Source organism: Passer montanus, unplaced genomic scaffold (genome assembly GCF_014805655.1).
Source record: "Passer montanus isolate IOZ18808 unplaced genomic scaffold, ASM1480565v1 scaffold1, whole genome shotgun sequence".
Lineage (NCBI taxonomy): Eukaryota > Metazoa > Chordata > Aves > Passeriformes > Passeridae > Passer > Passer montanus.
In genome coordinates, this window is record NW_024356504.1 from 16,858,151 (window position 1) to 16,884,386 (window position 26,236).

Consider the following 26,236-nt stretch of genomic DNA (forward strand, 5'->3'; position numbering starts at 1 on the left):
TTGTAGTATGAAGCAGTCCAGCCAGGTTGCTTTGCACAGGCTAGAAGAGGAAGGTTTCTGAGTGGTTTGTGCTCATTTTCCACTTGCCCGGACCTGGGCTGCGTGTCGGGCAAATCCGCTGGCAAATGTTAACACTGCCCAAGGGACTGAAAGTGAAGCTGGGGGCTGATGTGGCATGCGGTTGCCATGGTACTGGCCATAATCCTGCCGGAGTCAGATACCCTGATGATACGGCGAGTTTGAGCTTGCTCTGGAGTGGAGTACAGCGCAGTGACCCTTCCCAACAGCATCTGGTTGTGTTTTAAACTTTTGATAAATTCCATAGCCAAAGAAATCAAAACAATTTAAGCAACAAGCCCAGCCTGGCCAAAGTCCAAGTTCAGGCTGCTGCGTTTCTCATTGGTACTGCTGTTTAATGTAGATCGGAGCAAAAGCGAAGATATTCGGGGTGGGAGCGGGGCACTTTTTGGAGATTCTTTCTCCCCTCCTCGTAGCCTTAGTCCCAAAACAAGAGGATGGAACTAGATTCAACCTCCGGTGAGCTTGCTTATCGCGTTTAGGGAGCAGTCTTTAATGAACGCGTTTCTCCCCCGACATGCTGCTGGCGGGCAGAGCCGCCCGTGTGCGAGGATGTTCCGCGGAGCTCTGCTGCCTCCAGCCCTGCTGTGGCGGGGGCTTGAAAAAGTCGCGCAAACTCTCGGGGAAAAAGCAACCACCAAAGTTGAGGAAAACCACCCCCAGCTCCATCCCCGCCTCTGCGCGAGCGAATCTGCACAAGCCAAACTTGTGCTGTTTGGGGAGGAGGGGGCAGCTTTGCTCGAGCAAGGGGGATTTGTGTGGTGGGCTCGCTGCAGATGTGCTCCAGCTGAGCGGGGCGTGCGGGGCCGGGCTGGCGGAGCGGATCCCACCGCGCCCCTCACAAAGCCCCGCACCCAAAATGGTTCGCTGAGGAGAGGGAGGGGGCGATCCGGGATGAAAGGGGCTGGGGGAGGAGAGAGAAGATCCGGAGCGGTGCGCTGCTCCCGCGCCAAAAGGGTGGGAAGGTTTAGATTTCCCTTTTTTTTTTCTTAAAGGGCGGGTGGAAGAGAAAACAGACCCTAGAGCCAGTTTTCCTCTTGTGTCAGGGCTTGAAAGCGCTCCAGCGTCTTCCTGCAGGCTGCTCAACTTCATCCCTCGTGTGTGTGCATGTGTGCGTATATCTATTATACACATAAAGTACGTGTGCGCGCCGTGTCCCGGGCGGATGGGCAGCAGGAGCCCCTCACCTCCGCACGCCGCCCCCGGCCCTCCCCAGCCCTCCCCTCCTCCCTCCCTCTCCCCGCCCGCCTCCGCGGAGCTGCTCCGCGGCTGCTCCGCCGGGAGAGCCCCGCGCCGCCGGCATCCGCGGCAGCTTTTGGCGAGGAGCGGAGCGGAGCGGGGGAGAGGCACAAAAGGGAAGGACGGAGGGAAAGTCCCTCCCACGCCCCCCTCCCCCAAGTTTATGATGGGGGTCCGGAGGAGCAGCGCTGCTCCGCGGCAACCGCTCGTCTACTGAAAACTTGCTGCTCCGCTTTTTGGGTAAAGTTGATGCTTATTGTGTCTTTTCATTGTGCTTTTTATTCTTTTTTTTTCCCTCCCTCCTCTTGTGCCGCTCTGGCTGGAGCTGCCCTGCGCCGGTGGGGGTGTGTGCGAGGGAGGGTGCAGTTTGGTGAGGGTCTCTCCTCGCAGCGGTGCCGAGGGGGCCCGGCCCGTGTGTCCCCCCGACCCCGCAGGTGAGCGGGGAGGATGGGGCCGCGCGTGTGTCCGGCGTGTCCCCCCCTTTCCCCGTGCAGACCCCTCCCGGACCGTGCCTCCACGGCCATTGTTTTTCCCGGGGGCTGCGGTGACAGTCCCAGCCCCGGGCTGCTGCCGGGACCGCCTTGCCCTGGCTCCCGGAGGACGGCAGAGCTCCCCAAAGCCAGAATTGAGTTTGTCTTTTTTTCCAGAAGAAAAATGAAGTTGCCCCCTCGCCTCCTTGTCATCCCCCCATCCGGGAGGGGCAATCTTTCGACAAGTATATTTGCTGAGGAATTTAAAAAATTCCCTGCTGCAACTTGATCCCTGTGTGATGAGGAGCGGCTTGGAGAGACCCGGACTCCAATCCTATTAAGGACTTAGAGAGTTGAGAGTTTTTCCCCCGGACTCGGTGGCTTTAAAACAATCAGGGAGGAGGGGAGGGAGATGGGCTCATCTAGATGCCTTTTCTGCCTCAAGTGATTGCCATCATTTCCTGGGAAACCTGACTTTTCCAGCGCGGGGGCTTAGGGTGATTTATCAGTGGTCCTGCTGCCGGCTTTTCCGAGCTTTCCGGGCTTATTTATTTATTTATTCATTTAGCTAATCTGCAGCCAGGGCTTCAAAACGTCCCGGGCCGGGGCTGCGGCTTGGCCGCGGGCGCGCTGCGCTGCGGAGCCGCCTCCGCGGGGCCGGGACCCGGTACATGGCCCGGGTGGCCAAATGTCCAGGCGAGGGGTCACCGCCGGCCGGGCCAGCGAAACTTGTGTCTTCCTAGAGCTGCCCTCGCATTTCATACTGCCCCAGGTGCTGGAAAACTTCGTGCTTGCAGAAATTAGCATTTTATTGGTGTATGGTGTTTATATTTTTACAGCCACAGATAAAGGCACTAGTTGTAAAACCTTGACTACCCCCTACAAATCGCCTTCTTTTTTCTTTTTCTTTCTTTTCTTCTTCTTTTTTTTTTTTTTCAACTGAGGCTCTTGGGATGTACAAGAATTTGAAAGTAAGCGTTACTAGCATGTGCATAAAACAGCATTTAAACAAATACTGTATTGGCATGTGCTGTGGAGTTGGTGCCAAAAAAGTTAAGTAAATAAGCCATGAAATTCAAAATACACACAAGTGAAATAGACTGATTTGTTGTAAGACTTGCTGATTTTATCTGCTTGTTGTAGCTACCTTACTTTAAGAAAAACTTTGGAGGTCTTTTTGGGGTTGGTTTTGTTTTGGTTTTTTTAAAGTTCTAAACCTAAAAAAATTAACATCATTAGAAAAGAAACTAAATTCACCTGGAAAAGAGGATATTGCTAAATAATTAAGTTATTGTTTATGCTGCTGGGATGTTTGAATTGCGTGATAATTGCTGCATACAGCAACTACAATTGGTGAATTGGTTTGGTTCAGCTTTTCTGATGGGTGGATATGGTAATTTGTATTTTGGCTGTGACTTCAGGAAATGGTGACACCTGTCAAACTTTGAATTGCAATAAAAATGTAGTATTGAATGTTATTGCAAAACTGACAACTTTTAAGAAGTGAATGAAATTCATTATGGCTTTTCCAGTGTAAACAACTCCTGGAAATTTGTCATTTGATTGAAAGCATGACCTATCTGTAGCACTGCAAAGTGCCTGATTGACTGAAGATGAACTTGTTAATCTATAGGTATGTGTATATCCAACCTCTGGTGTGTGTTTGTGAAAGAGTTGATCTTTAAAGCAAGTTGAGGTAAGATTCACTTCATCTTGAATGTTATTATTGCTTAAAGTATGTGACTTTGAAGTGCCCAGAAATGCAACTGCTGTTCTTCAAAGGAAAACAGATCTCGAGGACTGTTTCCAGCTTCCTTTCAATGTCTTTTTTTTTTTTTTTCTCCAGTGTGTCAAAGGGGATGTATACAGATGGACAAATACTATTTGTGTTAGGTCATTCAATTAGAGAAAAATTAGAGCCATCGAAGAATTTGAACTAGATGCATATGTCAATATAAATCTGGCATAATTTCATTGAAGCTGCTCCAGGTTATACTTGGATAAAAGAGAACAGAACTTGACCTCAGACTTCCAGTACATAGCAGCTTGCATTCCCAAATGTCACACAGAAGTCACATTTAGAAAAAACAGCCTTCTGGCTGCATATATATAATGAGCAGTATTTTTGTCATTGTTTTGAAAACCATTTTGAACTTCTATGTCAAAGAACCATTTCTGATTATGTTTTCTGTGATCCTGATGATCTTACAAGTTTATACCACAACTTCCCTTTCAGTGGCACACTTGTGTAGAAGCTGCACAGGCTCTGGGGTTGTGTGATCAGCTGTATACAGAAAGGGTTATGTGGTCGCTACAGTTTTGTCTGACTTGCAAATACATTTTTCATGATCCTGATACTTTATTTCTATTGAGAGTGTTTGATTTTTTTGGACCCATCCTTTTTAAATTTAAGGATAGGGTAGAGCATATGAACTAACAGCAATTGCATTATTCTCATTCTCTCTTTGCAAGTACAGAAGACACTTGGTTAACTGCCTGCCCCTGTTTTTGGTGGCCTACTGTAAGCCAGTTGTTTGCCCTGTAGTCTGAAAGGTACACAGATACTTCATGCTTTTGTACTCTGAGAAGTGCTCTGTTCATAGTGAAGTTTCCAGTGCAGATTAGTGAAGGCAGTGGATTCAGTAAGCAGTCACCAAAATCTGCAATGTATTTGTGGAGCAAACACCTATCTATTGCCCCATCACAAAGCCTCCACTTAATAATCTGGCCGAGGATTTCAAGGCAGTGAGTTTTTTCAAAGAAGCTACTTAGGAACATTAGATGTGACTATAGCATCAAACTAATTAGTTGCCACTCCATTTCTATGAAGCTTCTAGGGCTTTATAGAAATGCAATATTTGCACTTCTCACTTGCTGCTGAGGCATTGAGGTTAAGCAGTCTCTGCTTTTTGTCTGCTTTCTTGCTGATGGGAGAGATTCCAGGGCATTGTTCGAGAGCTGCACAACCCCCTTATGTACCTGGGTAAATATTTTAAACAGTTGCACATTTGGACAACTTGCCACAAAGCATTAAGTGGTATTTAGGGTTTGCTTCAGCTCTGTTGCCAGGACCTTTTTAAAGAAAACCAAAACAACTTGTAGGTATTTGGGAATTAATTAATGCAACACTAAATAAAATAACAGCAAAGAATGAATCCTCGTATGAGTGGCAGCAAGAAGGCATTGTGTTAGAAAGGCAGATAATACATGTGTGCCTGTGCATATCTACATGTATGCACACACTTTTGTGTGCATGCATGGAATACACACAATTCATGACCTGTGTATGCAGCAGATCCCATATATATGCATCTTCTAGAAACTGACTGGTGTTTGATGTAAAAGGAATGAAAATTGCATCTTGCATGGCAATCCTGATAGTTGAAGAGGCAAAATTGCAGGTTTCCCTTGCGAACAAGTGACTGGAATGGAAATAGTGGGTAATCAGGTCAAATTTTCTACAGACCAGTTCCAGTTGGGAGTGAATACATGTTCGATGTGTGTAGTCCAGGAGAGGCCACAGAACTTTTGTTCATTCACTCTTGGCTACTGTAAAACCACAACCCATAACCTTTAACTTCTTATAAACAAAGTGAACCCAAATGCACTAAAGATGAAAAGTGTTGCACAAAGGGAACAGGAAAATTGTCCTTTAATTCAGAAGGTCAGAGCTGTAAAAACTGTTTGGGATTTGTGAATATTCAGTACCACAGCAAAAAGAGGCCTCGGTGCCTGGAAATGGACACCCAAATTAGAAAAAAATTGAAAATAGGCTCCCTTGGGCTCCTATTGTAATGAGTGGAAGCATTTCTGATACTGTCATGGGCATGACTGCCCAAATACATTAGTCACTGGTGAATCTTTTCTTATCTTTTCACAATTATTTGTGATTGGCTGTCACCTTTCTGCAATTATAAATATTCTAAGAGGAAACAATACAAATTAGAACTGTAGGTACCAGGATCTTTGTACTGGATGTATTTCTTTTTACTTTCTAAGTGTTCTTTTTCATATGAAAAGAGTCTTGCAGCTTTATCCTTATTCAAGTCTTTTCTTTTTGTATCTACTGGGGAGAAAACCATTAATTTTGAGGAATGGTGAGAGTAAGCCTTAAGCTGTCTTTGACATTTTAGTTTAACTTGAATAGGTTAATTTTTTTTTTTTTTTTAGGAAAACAAGTTGGTGGGAAGTGTGTTTTAACTCTGAGCGCCCGATTTCGACCATTAGCATAAGAAAAAAAGTTTTAGTGCATTTACTATTGTATTGAATGAAGAGTTCCAACAGTCAGGGAAAAGAAAGTAAAAGGCTGTAAAGAAATGATGGTCTATTCAGATTATTCAGCAGCCCAGAGCTCTGGTCATCTGCCTCTGAAATCTGTGATCGGGATATCACTTTTATCTTCCTGTGCCTTTCTCTAGCCTATTTCACATGTTCACTTTTGTCAAGGTTTATTGATCACGTTTTCTTCTCTGCAAATCTGTGGAAAATTTAATGAACCAAAAACAACTGAGAAATAAAAGGAACTTTTTATTCATTAGTCACTAGATGGAATTTTGTTCTATAGTCACTACCCTCTTGCCTCCCATGTGCCTCATTGTGTCACTCCTGCAGCAGTTACAGTATGTACAGTGGGGATGGCCACATTATTAATTCTCTTCCAGGGAAAAGTTTGTTTAAAGTTGTGAACTCATGGCAGCCCCAGCTCTACTCCTTGGCTTTTCTCTGCCTTCCTGACATTTGGATTCTTGATTGTGGTGCTTCTGTCACTAAATACCTTTGAGTGTGTATTCGGCAGAGCATTTACCTCTTCAGGAATTAAATGTATTTGCTGCCTAGCAATTAAATCCAAATTTAAATGATTGCAGATTAGTAGTAGTTATTTACAGTCCTGATTGTTTTGGTGCTGTGATCCTTGTTCATTACACATCTGCTTTGCCGTGGTGCTGCCCCAGAGCGCTTTGTGATGCAAATGCTTTTGTTAACTTACAAATAGTTTCAGTATCTAGATCATCTCAGGTGACATATTTAAGTCCCTTTTTTTTTCCCAGATGGACTTAAAAAGCTGTAATTAAATGTGGCTTTCAGTATGATTAAGCTTTGCTAACATTTTCCATGGAACGATTTACTTGAACTCTGGCGCTTTCTGAACTTGTCACTGGAAGATTTTTCAATAAACGTCCCTTTTAACATTAATTTCATTTCATTTAGTGCAGCTTGTAAGTGTAGGCAAATGAGTTAAAATGAAGCATATATCTGCCTGAGAGATTACTTGGATGTTTCTTGGTTCTAAAGAACTTTACTGCTACCCCATGTTAAATGCTAAGTCTAATTCCCTGGGGAAGCAAAACCATAGAGTTGTGCAGGACAGTCCCAAATACTCTCCCAAAGAATAGTAGCATCAATCCTGATGCTTTTAAGGGCTGATGTAAAATCCACAAAAGGGACTCTGGGCTTGAGCTTCTAATCTCAGCTACGGTGATGGCACATCTGTTTTTCTGTGCATGGAGTGACTCTTGTTCTGTAGGAGCAGACACTTGCAAGCTTCAGCTGCCTGTAAATCTAGGGAAAGGACTTAATGCCCAGCAGAATGAACCCTGCTGGAAAAATCTGGGCTTTCGGGGGAAAGGAGAGTGGGGGGAGGATAGTAATAAAATGTCTCTTATCCCCTGTGGAATGTAGGATTTCAGTGTAGATAACCCACTCACATGAAACTAATGCAGTCTCTCCAGAGGAAGGCACCTTCTCTGGGATGCTGTGCTGCACAGCAGAAGCCGGTGTGGGTCCAGCCCCTCAGAGAGGAGCACCCTGTGGTCACAGTCCCTCACCCCACCACGAGTGGCAAATACCCCCAGCATGGGACCAGCTGGTTCTTCCCAGAATCTTCAAGGGATGGTTAGCTGCACAGCTTAATTCCTGCAGTGGCAGAGAAAAACTTCCCGTGTTACAAATGCAATGTAGAAGAGTGGAGATTCTGTAATGTTACAGTGATGTGGCTTATATTCATCACTAGGGGCTTTAAATATTCAGGCTCTGGAAGTTAAATCCTGTTTTGTTTAAATGTATATTTAGTGATGATATTCTATTCAAGCAAGCAGATCACCTGGAAGTTGTTTAGCACTGTGTTAAGCAGTTTGATTCTGTCGCTGAAATTCATTGAAAACCCCTTGAAAACATCTCAGCATTTATTTTTTTTCAGCTTGGAAAGTGTCATTCCTAGCCAGAATCAGTGTGTTTCTCCCTTCCATGCTGACCTGAGGAGCTCTATTAGAGCCCTTTTATCACACCGTCTTTAAAAGCAAGGTCTGTTGATTGCAGCGGTGTTAAAAGAGCATCAGTTCCCAACACCAAGCTCGCTCCTTTTCACAGCGATGCTCAGCAATGCCCCTTTGTGCGGGGGACAATGCAATAAGTCAGACAGGACTTTCTGAGCCACCTCTATAAGGAACTGTAAGGGCTGCTGAAGTACACTTGTGTTAAGTTGAATTGATTGAAATTTAATGGCTGTTAGTAGCTATGAATGGTAATGATTTTCTAGAGTATCTCCACCATGCTTGACATTAATAACTGTAGAGTGTGTATGTGTGACGCTAGTATGTTATTCATTTTTAAAGATGCTTTCTCCCAGCCCTCTTTCCCATAATTTAGTTGTTTTGATGCTTCAGAAAAGAAAAAAATCTTGTGCTTCGAAAAGCACGTACATCTTGTCAACATAATTTTGTGCTCAAGATTTTTATTTTTTCCAATTCGAACATAAATCAGACTACAATATAGTGAGAGTGATGAATTTGTTTTACATGCCATCAAGAATTAATGTTATGCAAATAAAAGCTTTACAGGTGCCATGATTTACTTAATAATTTCAAGTTCTAATATTTAAGCTCATTCATTATGTTTGAGTAAAAAAAAACACAGCATGTTCATATTTTAAAACGTGAAATGTGAGATTTGTGTGGATTTGCTGTGTGTAGTTGCTGTGTAAGCACATTTGATGGCTAAGAAAGAATCAATCAGTGTTTGCATTCGGCATCCTATGCCTGTAGATGTTACAGAGACATTTCAAAGAGAATAATCAAATATTTGTATGTAAGGAGAGGAAGATGGTGGTGAAATATCCTTCACAGATACAAAGAAGCAGAAAACTGCCAAAGAAAACTTTTTTGGCCTTCAGAATTTGAGCAGGGCAGCACAATTTTGCTATGCAAAGTGGCCTTTATTTCATCCTGAGCCATTTGCTCCCAGTCCTGCTGCCTTGGCCGCGTGGTGAGGATGCACTGAGGAGGTGGTGAGAGCTGCAAGCATCCTGGGTCAGAGGTGAATGTGAATGTGATCGCAGGGTTTTCAGGCTTTGATATAATTTTTAGTGTGCTTCCCAAAGGCTAAGGACAAGGGGGAGAAAGTTTGACACATAAATACATCTTGAATCTCTGAAGATAAGAATAGATTTTGACTTTCTTTCTCAAAAATTGAGGTCACAGTGGTCTGATGACAGGCTGAAAGCCCATCACTCAATTTTTTATTCTGTTTCTTATTTTATTTTTTTTTCCAAATGAACAGACAGATTCTTATTTTTGATACATTGTACACATTGAGTTAGTGACAGCATATTCAGGTTTTGAAGTTTGTGGCCCCAGGATCAAGGTTTAGCACCAGCATTCAGGCCTCCCTGCCCGAACGGTAGTAATTTTACTGATAATGACATAAAAGAATCAAACCTCTTAAATTTGGTAACAGTGAACTGAAAGTGAATTTTTATGAAATGCAAGAGAGTCATGTGTTTCTATGATTGCTACAGTTCATAGTTGTGGGAGCAGGCTCAAGAATTGCTCCTTGACCTCTTCAAGCCCAGGGGACCATTGGCCAGGGAGCAGAGTGGTACTTGGCTTTTAGTAATTTTGACAACTTCTCCTTTTGCTCTGTGTTCTTGAGGAACTTGGAGGAGAAATTCATTCGGATGAGCCATTCAAGCCAAGGATTTAGCTGGGTGTTAAAGGGCTGTTTGGGAAGTGGCACACAGTGTATGTACCGTGATCAAGTTAATTATGTTGCTTTGGCAACCCCGGCTTTGGTATTTCCTGGCTAGGACTCGTTGATGGAATCATATTCCAATATCTGGCGTCATTCAACACTAAAATCTTCTACAAAACCAGGTCAATGTTGTAAAAAAGTTGCAGAAAAAAAGAGATGGAGGATTTTTCTGAGAGTGTTAACAATTCATTGTTTTACATGCTTTGTGTTGAAATAAGTTTCTGTTTAGAATTTTTAAGTATAATTCCATTGTAGGAAATACAGTAGCAATATAATTGCTTTTCCAGTGGACTCCAAGTGATTGTTTTAGAATTCCTTTTGTGGAGAATTTCAGCATTTTGAGGTTTTGTTTCAATTCACAATAAGTCGGATTTGGAAACCTTAAATTTCTTTGTAACTGCAGTAACTGGATTCTTAACTTGCTGCTTCTGAGAGCTGTAAGGAAACACAGGGCTGAGCACAGCACATGTGTTACTGAACTATGTCCATGGCCAATTTTTTCATGTTTGATTTATTGTGTGTGCTTTTGGGGTCTTTTTCCCCTTTTTTTCAGAGAAAAGGGAATGAGGGGTGGAGACATTGTGCATATTGAGGTTGTATTATCCCAGCAAAGCTTGCACTTCTTTAGAGACCCTGCTGCAGCTCTCTAAATCTCCCATTTCCTATTTGAGAAAATGTTCCTACTTCTGTATTTTACTCCAAGGCCTCTGGCAGGGGTTGGTAAAATTTAAACTATGTGTTGGACTTCTTCTGAGAAATTCACTGATGCTGGAGGTGATTTCATCCCTCTGGGTCAAAGCACATGGGGGAAGTGGGTGGTGAAAGGCAGGTCTGGATCTGTGTGGAGAGGATGGGGATGAAACAGGGCAGTACTGGCAGCTGCTGGAGGTTGCACCATTCTCCCAGGAGCGTGCAGGGTGAGGGGTCTTCCTCTTCTCTATTCCAGAGGGCATTACCAAGGTGCAGATGGCAGGAGCATCTTTGCCAATGCATTTGTTTCCTTTAATCTCTGCTTGGGGTAGAGAGACACCTGAGAATCAGACTCCATCCCAGCTGTCGAAGGTGGGAGATGAGGTGGGCTTTCTTGTAGAGAGGAACTCACTGCTTGTGAGTCTGTGTTGCTTTTCTGCTGCCCACTTTGGGCTGGCCCATTTCTGGTCGCTGTCGGTTCCTCTGTAGCAGGTGGTGGCTTTCCAGGGAGGCACTGCCTGGGTGCAGTGGGTGCAGTCAGGTGATGAGATGCTCCAGCTGTCAGGCTGGAGAAAGGGGTCACAGAACAACTTGGGACCCCTAACCCTGGTCATTTTGGTGTCTTCCTCCTTTGCTGTTGAAGATGCAACTTTTCAGCCTCCTGCCATCACCCCACTCCCTCCTCCTGTTACTGCATGTGGAATAACTAGTGCATTCATGGGGTTTACCAGAATCAGATCTCCACTGAAGTGTAGGACCCCCCAGTGGAAGTGAAGAAGGCAACCACTCAGAATTCTTCAAAGTGACTTCTCCCTCCTTTTCCTCAGTCACTCTCTTCTCCTGGCGTGGTGCAGGCCAGGGGCTGCTGCCTGGGACTGGCAGGCTGTTAGCCCTGCTCTAATGAATGGGGAGCAGTTTGGGGTTTTTATCTGGTTTATTTTTTTCCTCTCTTGCTGTGTGTTGTTGGGTTGCTAGGATGAGGTCTGTGGTCCTGGTGTGCTTTCTGGGTGTGCTAAACCACTCGTCCCACGAACCTCCCATGTAGGCTGGAGTGGGAGTCCTTGGTGCAGCAGTTCAAACAGAGTGCAGAGCTGCAGGTGCTCTTTTGCTGGCTGAGTGCTTCAAATGTCACACCTATCCTCGGCTTAACATCTGTGCTCTTTCAACATCTCATGTGAGCTAATGCAGTTTAGGCATCACCCATTTCTCTCTCTCTCCCTGGAGGTTACAGATTTCCAGACACCCTTGAGATGGAGTTTTAAGGTCATCAGTGGCATTTTTAGGTCACAGAACTGCAGGACCTTGTCTTCTTGCCAGCTAATCAAATGACTAATTAGTTCATATATCGCTGCTGTTATCTTTCTCTCTAGCTTTGGTTCAGCTCTGCGGGATGAAGCCTGCTAGGAGATGACATCTGAGAATTACCTGATTGGAAACTTAGAGGCAGATATGGTCAAGGGAGTCCATGTGAGCAATCAGTGGTGCCTATGTTAGTCTCTGTACCCCAGTTCATCTACGTGTATTAATGCATCTGTCAAGGCACAGTATTTAAAAACAGCCTTGCTCTAAGCCTTTCTATGATTATGGCAGTGAATACTCAAGATACGCAGCACTCTTAATTCCATTGTAATTTGAGTAATTTGCACAAGACTCTATTTTAGCAGATGTAGCTGTATACATATATTTTGATTTATTTTAATCTATGAGCAATTTTACATCTGGGCACTTTATCCTGCACCCTCTTAAATGCTCACAAATAGGGACTTGGGCAGTGCAAGCCTTTGTGTGTATCACAGCCACATTAACCCACTTTATTTCACACTTTTCTCAGGTGTTGATGGCATCTGGTTGTGACAGATGCTTTCTGATAAAGCTTTCAGATCAACATGCCTTTGGAGACAGTGTTGGTACTTGCAGACTGCTGTATCCAAATACTCTTCTTTAATTGTCTTATTAAGTAGAGAATTAAGCTGTGTGCTTTGACTGTTTTGGTGCCAGTGATTCTTATTGCAGGCTTTGGCACGGCACCACGTTGTGTTTTAAAGAGACAGCATCTCTTTAATGATGTGGGAATTGAGTTGGAGGATAAAAATCCGCTGAGAAAATGGCTGACTGAAAGTATGGTACGTAAAATCTGATTTTATGTTCTACCCCTCAGACTATTAGGTGGGGGGTTTAGTTCAAATGCCTGCAATGATTTAAGAAATAAAAAGCAGAAATTCTCCCTGCTGCCAGACCACAGGCTCCTCAGCGCCAGACTTGCAGACGAATGTCACATGTTGCTGTATGTTTTGAAAGCCTACCATGTGTTATTCTTTAGCTGTCTCAGTCTTCCCCCCCAGCTATATCATCTTCCCCCTAGCCACTCTCACAGAAAAACTTTTCATGAAAAAAATTTCCTTTCCCCCTGTCTGGTGCAGACCCCAGGATGTGTTCCCCTGTACCTGTCACTCCATGTGAAGGTCTCTGCCCGCAAACTTGCAGAAGTGATTTTAACTTGACTTCATGTAACTCTGCCTCTTATGCTTTAAATCAGGCACTTTTGACACTGATATTGCAGCTTATGTTGTGCGTTAGGATCAAGAGCTCACAAATGACTAAACATATGGTTAAAACTTTTTTTCATGAAATATAATATGTTTCAGTTTAACTCAGCTGTGGGTCTAGATAACAAACCTCCACAGTTTGCCATTAGAATAATTGCATTTCCAGAAACAATTTTTTACTCCTTCTTTTCTACTGTCTTGGATTAATGTTTCCTCCAGCTAATGACAGGACTGGACATGCAAACTGGATTAGAGTATAGTGTGAGTAGTATGAGCTGAACATGCTGGCATCTCACTTTATTGCCTACAAGGTTAAGCGGTTTACTGTGAGGTCGCAAAAAGTAAACTGAAAGCAAAAAGGCAAATTAATCCAGATCTCTTGGGTTCCGTCAGTGACGAGCGTGGCTCCCAGGGCATTTGCCTCTAAAATGTTGTTCTGCCCGTCCCCCCAGCCTGAAGCAGTCGACTTATGACCAACTTGTGCTTAAATGTGAGGTCAGAGTCCAGCCACCCCTCGGGTGCACGGGTGTCACTCCGGCAGTGTGGCCACGGGATGCCGCTCCTCCTCCTGATCTGCAGTGCCAGCATGAACGTGGCAGAAAAGTTGGCAGCAGCAGCCTGGCGCTGCAGCTCTCGTGAATGGTAAAGGCTGCTTTGCATTAGAGCTGCTCCCTGGGGCTGCCTCCTTGCAGGAGGTCTGCTCCCAATTTCAGCAGGGTAGGAAGCAGCCAGCGCTTGTGCTCGACGTCTCTATTAAGTTCACTGTACCAAGGAAAAAAGGGCTACTCGGGAAAGCCACTGCTTGGGTTTCTGCAGAAAAGAGTGTTGAATTGGTCCAGTGGCAGAACTGCAGATCACATCTCTGATAAGCAAGAAACTGCTGGGGAATCATGTTAGGATAAAGGATAGGGCTGGGAAGACCAGAGCAGATGGTGCAAGGGGTTGTACATGCATCATACCTCTGTGTAGCTAGTGAGACCACTGCTGAAAATGCATCATACTTAATTTGTATTCCTTCTGTTTTTCCTGTTGGTTTTTTTTTTTTTTTTTTTTTTTGTTTTTTGTTTTTTGTTTTTGCTGAATAGAAAAGTCTTTATGCAAGTACCTGCATCCAGCTGTACCTTGTAATTGTAGATGGTATTTCGATGGTATTTCCACCTATGAGCTTAGGTGCTGGGTGTGCCATCTGATATCCCAGTTTGCAAGTGGACTGGTCATACTGGGGACTGAATGAGTCTGCTCACTTATTGTACACAAAAGCTTAGATTTGAATCCATGTTGGAAGACTGGATCACAGCCTGTGTCTTAAGCGTGTTGGGCTTGTAATTCTCTTTTCAGTAGAAATGAAAGATGTATTGGTTTTCTATGAAAACAATAATAGAAAGTTTGTGTTTCATGTTTATATATAATTATGAGTGTGTTGCTTGAATGATGAGGTGTACTGTGTTCAGAAAGAAACCTAGTACCATCCCAGAGAAGTGCAGGGTTTTCCACTAGGCTGTGACAGATCAATTTGACAACTCCTGCTTTACTGGGACCTCCTTCCTCACCAGTCCCTCGTGTTTCCTGGGGAGCTGCAGTGTTCAACTGGACTCAGCAACCCTGGTGTGTTGCAGGGACACAGCAAGTGGCTGTGCTGGGACCACCAGCGTAAGGCAGAGTGACTCCTGTGTACGGAGTTGACTGTATAGCTTGTATCTGTGGGGAGGACAAATGGGTGTTATGTTTCCCCTCTTGAAGTCAGTGGGATCGTCACCAGAATGCCACAACTTCTCAGATATGGTGGATGGTGGTTTAGCCACTTCACCCACTAGCTCCCTCAGGACCCACAGTTTAGTCCCTTAGAAATCCCAGTAAATGTTGCAGCTCTGGCCTTCTCACCGAGAGCACAGGGCTGCTCTTTACATCCCAGGTTCATAGCAAAGAGCTAGTGAGTCATAACTTCTTTGTGAGGCCAAGTGTGACCAGGAGGGCACGTCCTGCCTTGTGTGTTACCAGTTGCCTCTCACGTGGACCCCTGTGACCTTTTTGTACTAATGTGTTAGATCTGGAGCTGTGCCTTGGAACGATGCAGAGTTTGTGCTGGAACAGAATGGTGACTTACCCTGCAGCCTTCCACAACCAGTGATACACACTGTGCTTCCCTGTGCTTTGTCTGCATACAAGTAGGCAGGGACATTTCAAAATGATTGCTACAAACTGGAAATGTCCACCATGCTAACGATTTGCATGGTTGGGACAGACCTTTCCTTTGTGACACTTGTCATGGTGGTACATGAGAAGCTATTTGAACCTGATCCCCTTGATTTATGAAAGAACTGGTTGTAAGTTTGATTGTTTCCCATGGGGCTTCTCAGAAAGCAGTGCGTTCCCTGCCCTTTTCTTATCTGAGGGAGCCCTTCCTGTGGCTTGCAAAGATCACCTTACTTTGAGGGCATTTGTGGGACATGTATGTGTTACAGTTCTAGTTGGTAACAATACCTGTGTGGGTTATCTTAGAAAAACTATTGTTTAGTAGTATGTAAGAAGTTTATAAAACTTTCACTGTCTGTTTTTACAAGGGAGATCTTTGACTTAAATTGGTTGTTCTTTAGAAGAGCTGGTGCCCCAGCAGAAGAGGAGGCTGGAATGTGATGCTATCAGCTCTCTACTCTGCTAGACCTGCAGGCTGGGCTCTCTACTCTCTACCCCTAATCTCAGAGGGGATTTGACTGCCTTCCCCAGCCACAACTCTCTGCTCTCTACTCTGCTAGACCTGCAGGCTGGTACAAAACCACAGTAGGCTCCCAAGCAGGCACTTGGCTCACAAGTAGTTAAGGGACGTGAAGGAGTCCCAAGGAGACAGATGCACAGACAACCTGGTGGCAGCTGGGAAAATACTGTGGGGGAAAGAAGGGAAGTAAGACACCAAACCTGTAGGAAACCAGTCTTCATTATTTCTATAACTTGTCTGACTACTTGCACTCTTTTATTAACTTTTTATTACGGCAAAAGTGACTAGAATAAAAATAGTCTAGGTGCCAAGGGGATAAACAGGAATTAAATGGATTAAGTTCTGAACACTTTACTGCTTTTAGAAAGATGTTATTTGATTTACTAGCTTAAGTTAAACTTACATGACCAAATTACTTCTTAACTTAATAATGACTTTTGTGGGGTAAAACCCCCATCTGTTTAGATGTTTTAGAAGGACTTAATCCAGAATACATCATAATTCTTTAGGCTATTATGGAAGAGTGGAGCAGCTATCCTTTGTGTCATAAGCTAAATAAGTGCTGACTGGGATTTGAGTCTTCTGGAAGTCAGCATGACCTGCATGTGGTGTAGGTATAGATAACAACTCAACGTGTAAGATAGCAAGGGAACTATTCCCAGTGTTACATGAGCTATGTTGCCAACTGTGATATTTTTGATAGTTTAATTTTTCATAAAATCTTGAGATACTTTAAGATAACTAGGTGGGTTTAAAAAAAAAAATAGAAAAGTCTTTGTTTTCTAAAGACAGCTTATGGAAAGTTGATGCCTGACAATGGCAATTCTGTTTGTGATTACCTGCAATAAACTTCTCTCCTGATGCCTGTCAATGTAGTAAAGCCAAGCTTCTGCGCTTTATAAGGGTTCAGAGTTGCTGGTAGTTTGTGTTGGTTTCCTCTGAATCCACAGTGCTTGTTTGTGGCTCTTTCTTCCCCCCACAGCTCCTCACACAGCACACTTGCATGTTGGACAGAGTCCAAATTTCCTCCCTCCTGGGGATTCCTTTGCTGTTAATTTAAGTGATGGCAAATGCAAACTTCTTGCCAGAGCTTGCTGTGTGTTTTTTGGATGCTTTTTATAGCTGTTCCCTGAGGGGTCAGCTTTTGTCCTTCCCCACCACGCTTTCTGCTGTGGGGAGAGAGGCCTTGAACTGGAGCTGATCGGTCCCACCTGGCTTTGAATGCATCTCTGACATGGCTTCAGGACCTCACTATCTTCACAGTTTTTGAAGACTTTTTCTTTGTTGTTGTTTGTACAAAGCTGAACTTTATAATAACTTGACTGTGTGTGTACTCTTAAAAGCAGAATTGATCATTTATGCCTATGATAATGTGTCTGAGTTCTTATTAGATGGTTTTCTGCAGCACTGTGATCTGGTGATTTTAGATGCTACATGAAAGTTACAATTAGGGAGAAAAATTACTATTTTTAATAGGTATGCAAAATAGCTTTTCTCTTCAAAAGTCATGTGGTGAAGACATGGTGTTAACATGAGACAGAGTGAATGTGTTGAAGAGACGTGAGTGCCCATCTGCTGTGCGCCTGAACTGTAGATTTATGAGATATCTTCTCAAACTGGGGATGTTCACACAGATCAGAGCACAGTCTAGAAAAGCACTCGTCTCCTTTCAGGTAGACCAGCAGTAGCCAGGAAAGCTGAAAGGCAGCTCTTCAGTTGGAAGTCATATGTGCCTTTGCTTATTTCCCTTCAAAAGGTCTGCCCTTGTCACCAGAGGGGATTTGACTGCCTTCCCCAGCCACAAATTCTGCTTCCCAGGGTTAATCTCCAGGGCCTTTGTCCTGCTGTGAGGTTTGTGCTTGCACAAATGAGAACCCATCTAGTTGTGGTTTTAACCCCTGTCAGCTGTTTTCAGCTGTCCACCTCTGATTTGTCCAGACAGTTTTGTTGAAGGAGCTGTGCAGCAGGACATGTTCACAGGACGGGGAGAAACAACGCTGGCTTTATGGAGATGCACATGTTGGAGGAATGTCATCTGTTTGTGCTTCATTTTACATTGGAGTCCTGAAGAGCACTGTGTTCTGTGATTATCTGGGCTGTTGTGGAAGGCAGAACATTTGATTTAGCACAGAGGTTTGTAACACCAGCACTGCATAGGTTTGGTGTCCCATTTCCTGTTGAACTGAAAGTGTCTGGTGGAATCAGAGAATCATAGGAATGCTCTGTGAGGGCACCTGGTAAACTAGTGGAAATGATGGTGAAGGAGTTCTCCATTGTGGCATCCTGGATGGTACCTGGTAAAGTAGTGGAAATGATGAAGGAGTGAAATAGTGAAGGAGTTCTCCATTGTGGCATCCTGGATGGAGAAATAAATCCCTGAGTGTGGAAGCAGTGTGGCAGGCAGACTCAGTGTTTGGGGAAGGTAACTTGTGGAGATCATGCAAGAAGCAGCACAACACTTCAAAATGGGATTCAAGTAGGAAGAACAACTAGATTATCTGGGGGAAAAAAATCCAGTGGAGTGGACATCCAGGATGCAGCATCTATTGGGGTACCTGGGTCCTTGGGCATTAATAACTGAGCATGAAGATCTTGCACGTTTGCTGCTTTTCGTAACCTAAAAAGTCCGCCCCCAGTAAAGGTTTGGTTGCTTGTCCTGTGCTGAGGCAGCAGATGGGACTGAGGACACAGCACTGGTAACTGCAGAAAGTGTAATGCATTCAGGTCTGCTTCACTCCATTACAATAGAGATTGACAAATTGGAGGGAGTTCAGGAGAAAAAAAGAAGTAACAAGAGAGCTTGAAAGATTGACTTACAAGAGAAGACCGAAAGAGCTGAATATAGATAACTTGGCTAAAGGATGACAAATGGGGTGGTTGAGATATAAATCTACAAATATCTGAAGGGTGTAAACACCAAGGCTATGAAGAATTATTTAGAGTGGTACAATGGGGTGTAACTAGAAGTAATGGGATGAAATTTAAGAGAAGGCAAATTTCAGTTGAATAATGGGAGAAGCTTTTTGACAGTGTGATGTATTAAGCCATGGGCTGCTTTTCCAGCAGTAGTCCTGTTGCTCACTGTTTAGGGCACAACCCTGTTTGCTTAAGAAGCCAGAGTTTTCCAGAGTCTTTATTAAGGACAGTTTTGAATCATGCCTTTTGTTTTTTTATATATTTGATGCAGAGGCATGCAAACCATACACCAAAGCTGCTGTGCCTCTCCACACATGCACCATCTGGGTGTGACATGGCAGCTCCTGGTGGTGTGGTGGTGATGAAGGCAGGGGTGTGAGTAACCTCCTGAGCCACAGCTCAGCCCAGATGGCCCCACTGGCATGGCAAGCTTGGCCAGGTCAGTGGTATCTGCTCTTTGATCAGGACCTTCTGTTACCTTCCACACTTCTCCCATCCAGGTGCTGTAGTGTTACCTTTTGGGGGTTAGTTCACTTACAGTCTCTGGAATAGATATCAAAGTTATGCTGCAGCTCTGCACCAAGAAATCTCCCACTTTGCTTGAGAGAAATCAGGACAAACAAGCTCTCCTTGATGCACATGGTCTATGATCTTTTATAAATCTAAAATACTGTACCTTAACTTTTTCTTTAGAAACTCCCATTTCTTCTTCTGCTTTTCACTTCACTTGAAATGCAAACTAAGGTCAGAGGATCCCTTTCCTACTGGCAGAACACACTGTATTGTCTGTCATTTTAAAGTGTCCTCCACAGTAACTGAGGAAAGGTTCATTTCTCTACTCTTTATGCTTAAGAGTGACTCTTGAATGCATTTTGCTTTTCCTGATCTAGATTGGCTAAATTAGAAAATTAGGTTAACTAGCTGTGTAAAACAAGTTAGTTGTCTCAACTAAAATGGTAGCACAGGGAAGATGGCAGATTCATGTAAATAGAGAAACAGATGCAGCTGTAGCACTTAGCACACACTGGAAACATGGCTATTTTGTTGAAGAGAGGAAGGACAGAAAACTTTAAAGCACTGGCATTCTTGGAGCATAAATGAGACGAGCTGAAAGTGTCTTTTATAATTGTTCTTAAATGTGTTTTGTATTGCTCGTGCTGTCCCTGAAGAGGTCTGTGTCCATACGCTTCAGGGAAATTTCTGAATTTTATCCTTTCTCAGTCTGTGGGAAGAAAGAACTGCTGAAGGGTTTCATTCTCCTCTGCATGGGGAGGAATATTTTTCTTGCTGAAAAATGCAGTTTTGGTCTCCTCAGAACTGGATTAATTTGGTGGATGATTTTCATGGGGAATTTTGTATGTGGCGAAATGTCAAAACAATTGTGTCTTCATTGCATTCCCATTACTGAGGGCTGTGGTGAGAGTACACTCCTGGAGAGGAGAGCTTTGCTTTGAACTATTTTCACATCCAGACCAAGAGTGGATGTGTGCTCAGGCCCCATCGTCTCAGGAGAGCAGCATAACCACTAAGCTACCTCAAGTTTGCCACCTTAATCTAAGTGGTTTCCATTCAGCAAAAATAAATCATTTATGTCAGTATGACTCCAGAATGATTTTTTAAAAAATGTTTGGTTTCACTGCTATGCAGGAATATCAATTATCCTCCCTACCTTATTTCTGAGACCACTTTAAAAAGGAATTTTAATTTTGCAGCTGAGGGTCTCTAATAGCATTTGCAGGAGACATCACTGGAGTTTTTTTCCCTGGAGGTTGATTGATGATACTTTTGCACCTCTATTAGTAAACTTAGGCCCAACCCATTTACAAGGCAGACTTTCCAGGCAGGCACTCCTCAAGAGGACAATGTAAACCTGGTCAGGCTTCTTTTAATTGTTGCTGCAAACTTCTCCGAACCTTGATAGTGAAAGATATCTTTGAAAAGCTAAGCCTGGAGCAGCTGAGGGAAGTGTTGGGGGTGAAAAGGTACCTTGGAATATATAGCAGCAAATTCTGGGGTCACCATGGCAGTCCAGGCCAGTTTTAACTTCACAGTAGGGATGGATTATCATCTGGAGCACAGGAGTATTCCCAGCCGTGTTGGTCTGAGTTGATAACCTACAGCTGAAGGGCCAGGGAGATGGGTGGGAGCTGTGAAGTACCAGCAGGAGCAGCAGAGATTCAGCTCCCAGAAGTCCTGGCTTGCAAGAGGCAGCATGGCAGACTCTAAGGCACAGTAAGCATACTTTATATATATATATATATATATATATATATATATATAAGAAAGAAAAAGGCTGCCCTTCCTCCTTATCTGTTAAAGGCAATGGAATATCTTGAGCCAGCTTGTGCAGTGAAAGGATTAATTTGCTGTGGATGTTTGATTAATAAAGCAGTAGTCTATCTCATTACATTTCCCCACAGTAACTGCAAAAGAATTTCAGATGTGCGTGGCCTTTGCCGCTCTCCCCCTGCTGTGAAACAGATGTCTCGCTGACTGCCCCCAAAAAGGACAGATCAGCACCCAAACCCTCCTTCTGGCAGGGCATGAGGAGAAGCCAAAACTGAGGGAGGGAGTCAGCCTAAGTGCAAAGAACATGCCTTTTTCTTCTACAATATGAGAAAACATAAACGAGTGTGCGTGAAAGCCAGGCAATGGAATCAGATTATTTTGATTTGAAATACAGTGTTAGTTTTCTTCAGATGCATTTAAAGGTTGGAAAGCTTTCAGCTAATTTTGCTGACAGTTGCACAGTTTCTTTACTGCCTTTTGTCCTTTTCCAGGGTATCTATCCTTCATTACTCCATACTAGTGCCATGCCTTTATCTGCAGGAGCAAGTCCTGCTCTTCGGCCCAGCACTGCAGGCCTCCAAGAGTAAATGTTTATAATGTTCATTTAGCTTTCAGTGAAATCTCTTCCAGCTTTCAAAGAAAGCTCTTTAGTTTGGTCTGCACAGATGTAAACTTTCAATAGGAGAAATTCCCTGTGTTCAGCTAATGGCTTCAGGACACCAAATGCTGCTGATGTGAACTATAGTTGAGTGTCCTTATAACTTCATGTAAAAACTATGTGCTACCTCTGATTTTGGGTTTAAACATTCCGTAAGAGTGGATTTAGGCCTTCTATATATGCAGCATATACTAACAGTACCTCATTTTTGTTTATGTATAAATAAGATATCTCTCCACAAGATTTGTTGGAAGCCAAGTATGGGGTTTAAAAATGGAATAAATAAGCAATGGAACAGTAATTCTGTCATAAGGTGCATTGTATCAACAGAAGTTTATTTTATTTACCTTTTAGAGTAGGAAGTGCTCTGACTTGTTAGTTTGTTGTTGCTTTCTGATGTGTTGGGTTCTAACATGGTTCTCAGTGACTTCTGTGTTCTGTTTTCCCATAAAAAGCCTTATATCATAGTTTTGGTTATTTTCCTTGGCAAAACTTAGTATTTTATTTATTGTTAGCTGCCGTAAGTTACAGATGAACTAGCTTATGCTTAGAGCTACATATTTTATTCACTTAGTTTGCACATTAATTTAGAAAATTGAGGAGATGGTACCAGCCATAGGTGATGGAAGTTTTTCCCCTGATGCATTCTCATTTCACAACAAATCTAGCAGTGACTGAAGAGCTAAGGGATGTTGTTTCTTTCCATAAACACCCATACAAGTATTTTTTTCCCATATGTCTCAAAGTGCTTTAAAGAAATGCTTGACTATTATATACCAGATGCTTGTGTTAAGAAGCTGAGTCACAGATGGACAGTCAAGGGTATCAGAACATCTGATAAATGTGTTGGAGAATGGGGACCCTTGGCTCCCTGTCCTGGGAATTTAGACCACTGTTTCATGGTCCTCACCTCTGTCCCACTGCAGAAGTGGCTTAAGGTCTGCCAGAATTCCAGGATCCTATATTCTAATGCAGAACAGATTTTCCAGGATTTATTGTGATGTCCACAAAACCAGCTGTCTTTGCAGTATGTCCACTCTGGATGAATCATTTCTTGTCACTTTTCTTTGACAAGATGGGAAAGTGAGTGGCCATAACTCTGAGCTGTGTCCTCCACGTGTCTCCTGAGGGCCAGGAGGAAAGGACAGTGCTGGGACTGGGTTCCCTTGGTGTGTGCTGTGGGGTGAGGTGCAGCTCCAGCACCTCTGAGCAGGCATGAGATGAGCAAGTGATAAGGCAGGTTTAGCAGTGTCCTGGCAGCTCACTGATGAGGTTGAGCAGCCTTGGACTGGCCAGCCCCAGCCCGGAGGTGCCTTAACATGCTCCACACACAGCACAGCTGTGTCTGCAAATGACTTCCAGAGCTAGCAGGCACACTAGACTAAAACTCCCTTAGGAGTGTAGAAATAGAGGTGGAATAATTAGCAACCAACCAGTGCTGGACCCCTGAATTGCTCTACCTCTGTTATGGTTTACACCCATAAATTCTGATAGCTGTTGTAGGGCCATGTGTGCATGGGAGCAGGGAGAAGAGGAGAGAGCTTCTGGTAGTGATCAAACTGCATCTTAAACTCTGGGTTGTGTTGAGCCAGAAGGGTTTAATTATATATATGTAACATGCAATGAAAAGCAACATGGGTCTTGGGTAGACCATATGTCTTAAGTGCTGCTTGAGATCACTGAGAGCTGCAGAATCAAGCTTTAGATTTTGGAGATGTGGTTCAGACACAGAATTGTGCTGGTGTCCCTAAACTTTCCTGGTTTTGAATAACATTTTTGTAGCTGAGGTTTTGCAAGTATGAAGCCTGAAGCCAGCTTAAGGAAAGTTTATGATGTGAAAATTAAGTTTTCTTTAGTAAGCTGCAGTTTGTCAAAACAACTGCACACATTCCTGTTGGGCTAGAGTTTGGCAGGATGCAAAGATTGCATCTCTCCCTTTGAATATCCAAAGAAAATGGAAACCTGGCATTTTAATCTTGCATGGATTTCTACACATCCCTTTCAACAGCTGGGATAAGCTCCTCTGCTTTATCACACATTTTCCCTTGTGTTATGAATCACCACCTTCTCTTCAGGCAGTTCACATACAGGATTCTTCAGTCTTTGGAAGTTTGTCTGACTGCAGGGTGCAAAAAGAGGTTGTAAAGGGACTTGCCCACGGATAAGATGGATCTCAAATTTGGTTGTCTGACAAGAAATGAATTGTGATATTATTGGAGCTGGTGCTAATTGACATTTCTACTTTTGGGGAAATATTTTGTGAAAACTCACTCCATTTTCCAACAGACCTCTTAAGAGGGTCTCACAGAGAGGAAATTCCATACATTTTTTTGCTCTGGAAGAAAAAAAAAAAAGAAAAAAAACCCCCAAAACTGGTTTTAGTTGATTACTCTGAAATGAAAGAGAGCAGCTGTCTGCTCCAACTCCCCACTCCCAGGGAAGGAGGGCTTAAAGCCCCCCTTAAGCTTCATGTTGAGTTTGGATTCATGGAGCTCTCACAAGCTTTGTCCAGCAGTTTGGGATGGGCATCCCGGCTCCCAGGTGCAGAAGGCAGTCCATGAGGTGGGGTTTCCTGGGAGCAGAAGCTGGGGAGTTTGGGTGTCTTCCTGGACAGCTGCTGAGGAAAGAAGCAGCGTTCTGACCCAGCCCACAAGCAGTTACCTCTAACTCATGAACACCCATAGACATTTCCAGTGTGGACAACCTGATTTCTACTGGAAATCTCCTGTGACAGGAGCTCCTGGCCTCTCGTACACAGGTTTTGGTATATATGCAATATGTAGCACATTGCTGATAAAGCTGTTTAGTACCATTAAGATTTGGAATATTGCTGGAGCGGAGCTCAGTTGGGGAATCTGCTTTTGCAGGTCTCTGTTTGGATAGGAGCTTAATGGTGGTATCCAGGCAGTTGTAAGCAGGAGATCAATAAACCAGAAATGTCTGAGTTATTCCCTTTCTGCTTTGTGACCTCGCTATTTTAGAGCTTTCCCTTTTATGAAACTCGCCCCGTGTGAATTGGCTCACAGCTGTAAGAGCGATTTAGTTTCACTCATTAGTGATGAAGCAAAGGTCCATAATAAAAAAGAAAGGATAATACATCACCTAATGTATTTTTTTCCCAGGCTTGATGCATATGGAGCACTTTAAAGTATTAGTTGTTTTCAGATATAGTAAAAGTATTGTGTGTTTTGGAAAACTTAACGGCATAAGTAATAGGAGACCTCAGCCATACGTTTGACTATTAAATCTTTTCTGAGAAGTATGGAGAACCGTGTTTGCTCGGCATGTGTTTCTGTGAGTTATGGGCTGTGCAGATCAGCGAAATGCAGATTAGCAGTCCTCTACTGTCCTGTCATATCTCGACTTGCAATAGCAGAGTTCAGAAGTTCATAGCTTGGGGGAGGCAAAAAAAAAAAGGAGGGGGGGAAAAAAAAAAAAAAGAAAGTTTGCTCTGACTTACTTGTGCTTTTATGAAGACTGTCTGGAGCTAAATAACCCCTGGTGAACTTGTATCCTCCACCCCAGCTGCAGCCTTTCAGCTCCAACAAAGACCACTCACTAAATCCAGGAAATGGAGCGGCGCGTGGGTGAGTGGCTGACTCCGCATTCACACCCTGCCCGTGTTCCGGGGGAGCCCAGCCCTGCGAGCAAAGCCCTCTGCATGTGCGCCTGGAAAAAATAATTCCTCGCCATCCACAGAAGGCTGCACTTTCCATTGAGTTTTTCCAGCAGTGCAGCTTTGTAGAAACCACAATAAAAACATGGGGCTGCAGGATTTTTATTCTTTACATTCCTCACTGCACAAAAAGCAGCACCAAATGTTTTTCTGGAAGCAGGACTTCCAGCCATGGAGCAGTGATTTAGGAGAGTGAGAATATCAGTTTCCAAGAATGTTTAGTTTGGAAAACTTGGAGATTTACTTGAGACATCACCCATCTATCTCCTCCGCTTTGATTACTCCGTTTCCACATACATTTATTTAGCCACCGGCTGTTGTTCTTTTACCCTCGAAAAATCTGTTTTGATGCCCCTAAACATCGTCTTCTTTGTTATGCTAAGGCGGGAGATAGAGCGGCATGCAGAGAGAGAGAGATAAAAGCAGTGTTGTTTTATGGATCCTACGCAGTGTACTTTGCAGGAACTTTTAAAAATAATTTGCACAGTGCTCCTCAGTGGGATAAATGTTCTCTAAGATCATTTACAAAACACGAACAAAAGAATAGTAACAAAGACGAGTAAGCACAGATTTCCTCATTTCACAGGTGAAGAAACAAAGCTCTGTAAAACTTATTTGTTGATACAGGGCTTGGTCAGGGTTAAAAAGGGTGAGGCTCAGCCTGCAGGGCCATCATGTCCATATATCATGGTAGTGGCAGTGAGATGGGAGTTTAAAGTGGCTGAGGAAAGACGTGGCTGTTCAGCAGTTTAGTCATTGGACTTTGCTGCTTGTGTAAATGACATGTTGGAGATGCTTTCAGGTGACGTGGATTTCTATCACTGGGGTATAAAAACAACCCAGAACCTCAACTGCCCCTGTCAGGTGCTGTAATATTTTGTATTAGAGAACTTTATATTTTAAAAAAATACATTTTGTGGTTCTCAAAGACCAGAA

The 26,236-nt window shown here is 43.6% G+C and overlaps 1 protein-coding gene across 2 annotated transcripts in view; it reads left to right on the plus strand.

Moving 5' to 3' along the window:
* Positions 1-460: 460 nt before the first annotated feature.
* Positions 461-26,236, plus strand: part of GLI2 (GLI family zinc finger 2) — a 189,437-nt gene continuing 163,661 nt past the window's right edge. The window contains exon 1 of one of the 2 annotated variants that reach the window (XM_039702027.1): positions 461-537. The gene's annotated coding sequence lies outside the window, so the exon portion shown is untranslated. Of the gene's footprint in view, positions 538-1,445; positions 1,558-26,236 lie in introns of those variants that run through there. The other variant, XM_039702018.1, reaches the window with a different exon arrangement.